Below are 7,239 nucleotides of genomic sequence, written 5' to 3'. Positions count from 1 at the left end.
AAGTGGTTTTTCAACACTATCACAAGTGCAAAAAGTGTTTTTTCCACACTAATTCAAGTGCAAAAGTGGTTTCCTGCAACAACACAAGTGCGAAAAGTGGTTTTTCAACACTAACACAAGTGCGAAAAGTGGTTTTTCAACACTATCACAAGTGCAAAAAGTGGTTTTTCCACACTAATACAAGTGCAAAAGTGGTTTCCTGCACCAACACAAGTGCGAAAAGTGGTTTTTCAACACTAACACAAGTGCGAAAAGTGGTTTTTCAACACTATCACAAGTGCAAAAAGTGTTTTTTCCACACTAATACAAGTGCAAAAGTGGTTTCCTGCACCAACACAAGTGCGAAAAGTGGTTTTTCAACACTAATACAAGTGCGAAAAGTGGTTTTTCAACACTAACACAAGTGCGAAAAGTGGTTTTTCCACACTAATACAAGTGCAAAAGTGGTTTCCTGCACCAACACAAGTGCGAAAAGTGGTTTTTCAACACTAACACAAGTGCGAAAAGTGGTTTTTCCACACTAATACAAGTGCAAAAGTGGTTTTCTGCACCAACACAAGTGCGAAAAGTGGTTTTTCAACACTAACACAAGTGCGAAAAGTGGTTTTTCAACACTAACACAAGTGCGAAAAGTGGTTTTTCAACACTATCACAAGTGCAAAAAGTGTTTTTTCCACACTAATACAAGTGCAAAAGTGGTTTCCTGCACCAACACAAGTGCGAAAAGTGGTTTTTCAACACTAACACAAGTGCGAAAAGTGGTTTATCAACACTAACACAAGTGCGAAAAGTGGTTTTTCCACACTAATACAAGTGCAAAAGTGGTTTCCTGCACCAACACAAGTGCGAAAAGTGGTTTTTCAACACTAACACAAGTGCAAAAAGTGGTTTTTCCACACTAACACAAGTGCAAAAGTGGTTTCCTGAACCAACACAAGTGCGAAAAGTGGTTTTTCAACACTAACACAAGTGTGAAAAGTGGTTTTTCAAAACTATCACAAGTGCAAAAAGTGTTTTTTCCACACTAATTCAAGTGCAAAAGTGGTTTCCTGCAACAACACAAGTGCGAAAAGTGGTTTTTCAACACTAACACAAGTGCGAAAAGTGGTTTTTCCACACTAATACAAGTGCAAAAGTGGTTTCCTGAACCAACACAAGTGCAAAAAGTGGTTTTTCAACACTAACACAAGTGCGAAAAGTGGTTTTTCAACACTATCACAAGTGCAAAAAGTGTTTTTTCCACACTAATACAAGTGCAAAAGTGGTTTCCTGCACCAACACAAGTGCGAAAAGTGGTTTTTCAACACTAACACAAGTGCGAAAAGTGGTTTTTCAACACTAACACAAGTGCGAAAAGTGGTTTTTCAACACTATCACAAGTGCAAAAAGTGTTTTTTCCACACTAATACAAGTGCAAAAGTGGTTTCCTGCACCAACACAAGTGCGAAAAGTGGTTTTTCCACACTAATACAAATGCAAAAGTGGTTTCCTGCACCAACACAAGTGCGAAAAGTGGTTTTTCAACACTAACACAAGTGCGAAAAGTGGTTTTCAACACTATCACAAGTGCAAAAAGTGTTTTTTCCACACTAATTCAAGTGCAAAAGTGGTTTCCTGCAACAACACATGTGCGAAAAGTGGTTTTTCAACACTAACACAAGTGCGAAAAGTGGTTTTTCAACACTATCACAAGTGCAAAAAGTGTTTTTTCCACACTAACACAGTGCGAAAAGTGGTTTTTCAAAAGTGCAAAAGTGCAAAAGTGCAAAAGTGGTTTCCCACAAGTGCAAAAGTGGTTTCCTGCACAAGCACAAGTGCGAAAAGTGGTTTTTCAACACTAATACAAGTGCGAAAAGTGGTTTTTCAACACTAACACAAGTGCGAAAAGTGGTTTTTCCACACTAATACAAGTGCAAAAGTGGTTTCCTGCACCAACACAAGTGCGAAAAGTGGTTTTTCAACACTAACACAAGTGCGAAAAGTGGTTTTTCCACACTAATACAAGTGCAAAAGTGGTTTTCTGCACCAACACAAGTGCGAAAAGTGGTTTTTCAACACTAACACAAGTGCGAAAAGTGGTTTTTCAACACTAACACAAGTGCGAAAAGTGGTTTTTCAACACTATCACAAGTGCAAAAAGTGTTTTTTCCACACTAATACAAGTGCAAAAGTGGTTTCCTGCACCAACACAAGTGCGAAAAGTGGTTTTTCCACACTAATACAAGTGCAAAAGTTGTTTCCTGCACCAACACAAGTGCGAAAAGTGGTTTTTCAACACTAACACAAGTGCGAAAAGTGGTTTTTCAACACTAACACAAGTGCGAAAAGTGGTTTTTCCACACTAATACAAGTGCAAAAGTGGTTTCCTGCACCAACACAAGTGCGAAAAGTGGTTTTTCAACACTAACACAAGTGCGAAAGGTGGTTTTTCCACACTAACACAAGTGCAAAAGTGGTTTCCTGAACCAACACAAGTGCGAAAAGTGGTTTTTCAACACTAACACAAGTGTGAAAAGTGGTTTTTCAAAACTATCACAAGTGCAAAAAGTGTTTTTTCCACACTAATACAAGTGCAAAAGTGTTTTTTCAACAACTAACACAAGTGCGAAAAGTGGTTTTTCCACACTAATACAAGTGCAAAAGTGGTTTCCTGCACCAACACAAGTGCGAAAAGTGGTTTTTCAACACTAACACAAGTGCGAAAAGTGGTTTTTCAACACTATCACAAGTGCAAAAAGTGGTTTTTCCACACTAATACAAGTGCAAAGTGGTTTCCTGCACCAACACAAGTGCGAAAAGTGGTTTTTCAACACTAACAGAAGTTCGAAAAGTGGTTTTTCAACACTAACACAAGTGCGAAAAGTGGTTTTTCAACACTATCACAAGTGCAAAAGTGTTTTTTCCACACTAATACAAGTGCAAAAGTGGTTTCCTGCACCAACACAAGTGCGAGAAGGGGTTTTTCAACACTAACACAAATGCGAAAAGTGGTTTTTCAACAATAACACAAGTGCGAAAAGTGGTTTTTCCACACTAATACAAGTGCAAAAAGTGTTTTTTCCACACTAATTCAAGTGCAAAAGTGGTTTCCTGCAACAACACAAGTGCGAAAAGTGGTTTTTCAACACTAACACAAGTGCGAAAAGTGGTTTTTCAACAATAACACAAGTGCGAAAAGTGGTTTTTCCACACTAATTCAAGTGCAAAAAGTGGTTTCCTGCAACAACACAAGTGCGAAAAGTGGTTTTTCAACACTAACACAACTGCCGAAAAGTGGTTTTTCAACACTAACACAAGTGCGAAAAGTGGTTTTTCCACACTAATTCAAGTGCAAAAGTGGTTTCCTGCAACAACACAAGTGCGAAAAGTGGTTTTTCAACACTAACACAACTGCCGAAAAGTGGTTTTTCCTCACTAATACAAGTGCAAAAGTGGTTTCCTGAACCAACACAAGTGCAAAAAGTGGTTTTTCAACACTAACACAAGTGCGAAAAGTGGTTTTTCAACACTATCACAAATGCAAAAAGTGTTTTTTCCACACTAATACAAATGCAAAAGTGGTTTCATGCACCAACACAAGTGCGAAAAGTGGTTTTTCAACACTAACACAAGTGCGAAAGTGGTTTTTCAACACTAACACAAGTGCGAAAAGTGGTTTTTCAACACTATCACAAGTGCAAAAAGTGTTTTTTCCACCCTAATACAAGTGCAAAAGTGGTTTCCTGCACCAACACAAATGCGAAAAGTGGTTTTTCCACACTAATACAAATGCAAAAGTGGTTTCCTGCACCAACACAAGTGTGAAAAGTGGTTTTTCAACACTACCACAAGTGCAAAAAGTGTTTTTCCACACTAATTCAAGTGCAAAAGTGGTTTCCTGCAACAACACAAGTGCGAAAAGTGGTTTTTCAACACTAACACAAGTGCGAAAAGTGGTTTTTCAACACTATCACAAGTGCAAAAAGTGGTTTTTTCCACACTAATACAAGTGCAAAAGTGGTTTCCTGCACCAACACAAGTGCGAAAAGTGGTTTTTCAACACTAACACAAGTGCGAAAAGTGGTTTTTCAACACTATCACAAGTGCAAAAAGTGTTTTTTCCACACTAATACAAGTGCAAAAGTGGTTTCTGCACCAACACAAGTGCGAAAAGTGGTTTTTCAACACTAATACAAGTGCGAAAAGTGGTTTTTCAACACTAACACAAGTGCGAAAAGTGGTTTTTCCACACTAATACAAGTGCAAAAGTGGTTTCCTGCACCAACACAAGTGCGAAAAGTGGTTTTTCAACACTAACACAAGTGCGAAAAGTGGTTTTTCCACACTAATACAAGTGCAAAAGTAGGTTTTCTGCACCAACACAAGTGCGAAAAGTGGTTTGTGGTTTTTCAACACTAACACAAGTGCGAAAAGTGGTTTTTCAACACTAACACAAGTGCGAAAAGTGGTTTTTCAACACTATCACAAGTGCAAAAAGTGTTTTTCCACACTAATACAAGTGCAAAAGTGGTTTCCTGCACCAACACAAGTGCGAAAAGTGGTTTTTCCACAATAATACAAGTGCAAAAGTGGTTTCCTGCACCAACACAAGTGCGAAAAGTGGTTTTTCAACACTAACACAAGTGCGAAAAGTGGTTTATCAACACTAACACAAGTGCGAAAAGTGGTTTTTCCACACTAATACAAGTGCAAAAGTGGTTTCCTGCACCAACACAAGTGCGAAAAGTGGTTTTTCAACACTAACACAAGTGCAAAAAGTGGTTTTTCCACACTAACACAAGTGCAAAAGTGGGTTTCCTGAACCAACACAAGTGCGAAAAGTGGTTTTTCAACCACTAACACAAGTGTGAAAAGTGGTTTTTCAAAACTATCACAAGTGCAAAAAGTGTTTTTTCCACACTAATTCAAGTGCAAAAGTGGTTTCCTGCAACAACACAAGTGCGAAAAGTGTTTTTCAACACTAACACAAGTGCGAAAAGTGGTTTTTCAACACTAACACAAGTGCGAAAAGTGGTTTTTTCAACACTATCACAAGTGCACAAAAGTGTTTTTTCCACACTAATACAAGTGCAAAAGTGGTTTCCTGCACCAACACAAGTGCGAAAAGTGGTTTTTCCACACTAATACAAATGCAAAAGTGGTTTCCTGCACCAACACAAGTGCGAAAAGTGGTTTTTCAACACTAACACAAGTGCGAAAAGTGGTTTTTTAAACACTATCACAAGTGCAAAAAGTGTTTTTTTTCCACACTAATACAAGTGCAAAAGTGGTTTCCTGCACCAACACAAGTGCGAAAAGTGGTTTTTCAACACTAACACAAGTGCGAAAAGTGGTTTTTCAACACTAACACAAGTGCGAAAAGTGGTTTTTCCACACTAATACAAGTGTAAAAGTGGTTTCCTGCACCAACACAAGTGCGAAAAGTGGTTTTTCAACACTAACACAAGTGTGAAATGTGGTTTTTCAACACTATCACAAGTGCAAAAAGTGTTTTTTCCACACTAATACAAGTGCAAGAGGGGTTTTTCAACACTAACACAAGTGCGAAAAGTGGTTTTTCAACACTAACACAAGTGCGAAAAGTGGTTTTTCCACACTAATACAAGTGCAAAGTGGTTTCCTGCACCAACACAAGTGCGAAAAGTGGTTTTTCAACACTAACAGAAGTGCGAAAAGTGGTTTTTCAACACTAACACAAGTGCGAAAAGTGGTTTTTCAACACTAACACAAGTGCGAAAAGTGGTTTTTCAACACTATCACAAGTGCAAAAAGTGTTTTTTCCACACTAATACAAGTGCAAAAGTGGTTTCCTGCACCAACACAAGTGCGAAAAGTGGTTTTTCAACACTAACACAAGTGTGAAAAGTGGTTTTTCAACACTAACACAAGTGCGAAAAGTGGTTTTTCAACACTCACAAGTGCAAAAAGTGTTTTTTCCACACTAATACAAGTGCAAAAGTGGTTTCCTGCACCAACACAAGTGCGAAAAGTGGTTTTTCAACACTAACAAAAGTGCGAAAAGTGGTTTTTCAACACTATCACAAGTGCAAAAAGTGTTTTTTCCACACTAATACAAGTGCAAAAGTGGTTTCCTGCACCAACACAAGTGCGAAAAGTGGTTTTTCAACACTAACACAAGTGCGAAAAGTGGTTTTTCAACACTAACACAAGTGCGAAAAGTGGTTTTTCAACACTATCACAAGTGCAAAAAGTGTTTTTTCCACACTAATACAAGTGCAAAAGTGGTTTCCTGCACCAACACAAGTGCGAAAAGTGGTTTTTCAACACTAACACAAGTGCAAAAAGTGGTTTTTCCACACTAATACAAGTGCAAAAGTGGTTTCCTGCACCAACACAATTGCGAAAAGTGGTTTTTCAACACCAACACAAGTGCGAAAAGTGGTTTTTCAACACTAACACAAGTGCGAAAAGTGGTTTTTCCACACTAATACAAGTGCAAAGTGGTTTCCTGCACCAACACAAGTGCGAAAAGTGGTTTTTCAACACTAACAGAAGTGCGAAAAGTGGTTTTTCAACACTAACACAAGTGCGAAAAGTGGTTTTTCAACACTAACACACAAGTGCGAAAAGTGGTTTTTCAACACTATCACAAGTGCAAAAAAGTGTTTTTTCCACACTAATACAAGTGCAAAAGTGGTTTCCTGCACCAACACAAGTGCGAAAAGTGGTTTTTCAACACTAACACAAGTGTGAAAAGTGGTTTTTTCAACACTAACACAAGTGCGAAAAGTGGTTTTTCAACACTCACAAGTGCAAAAAGTGTTTTTTCCACACTAATACAAGTGCAAAAGTGGTTTCCTGCACCAACACAAGTGCGAAAAGTGGTTTTCAACACTAACAAAAGTGCGAAAAGTGGTTTTTCAACACTATCACAAGTGCAAAAAGTGTTTTTTCCACACTAATACAAGTGCAAAAGTGGTTTCCTGCACCAACACAATGCGAAAAGTGGTTTTTCACACTAACACAAGTGCGAAAAGTGGTTGTTCACACTAACACAAGTGCGAAAAGTGGTTTTTCAACACTATCACAAGTGCAAAAAGTGTTTTTTCCACACTAATACAAGTGCAAAAGTGGTTTCCTGCACCAACACAAGTGCGAAAAGTGGTTTTTCAACACTAACACAAGTGCAAAAAAGTGGTTTTTTCCACACTAATACAAGTGCAAAAGTGGTTTCCCTGCACCAACACAATTGCGAAAAGTGGTTTTTCAACACCAACA

This window comes from Myxine glutinosa, unplaced genomic scaffold, assembly GCF_964187855.1.
Source record: "Myxine glutinosa unplaced genomic scaffold, kmMyxGlut1.1 SCAFFOLD_1747, whole genome shotgun sequence".
In the NCBI taxonomy this organism is placed as follows: Eukaryota; Metazoa; Chordata; class Myxini; order Myxiniformes; family Myxinidae; genus Myxine; species Myxine glutinosa.
Note: the sequence above shows the minus strand (reverse complement) of the source record.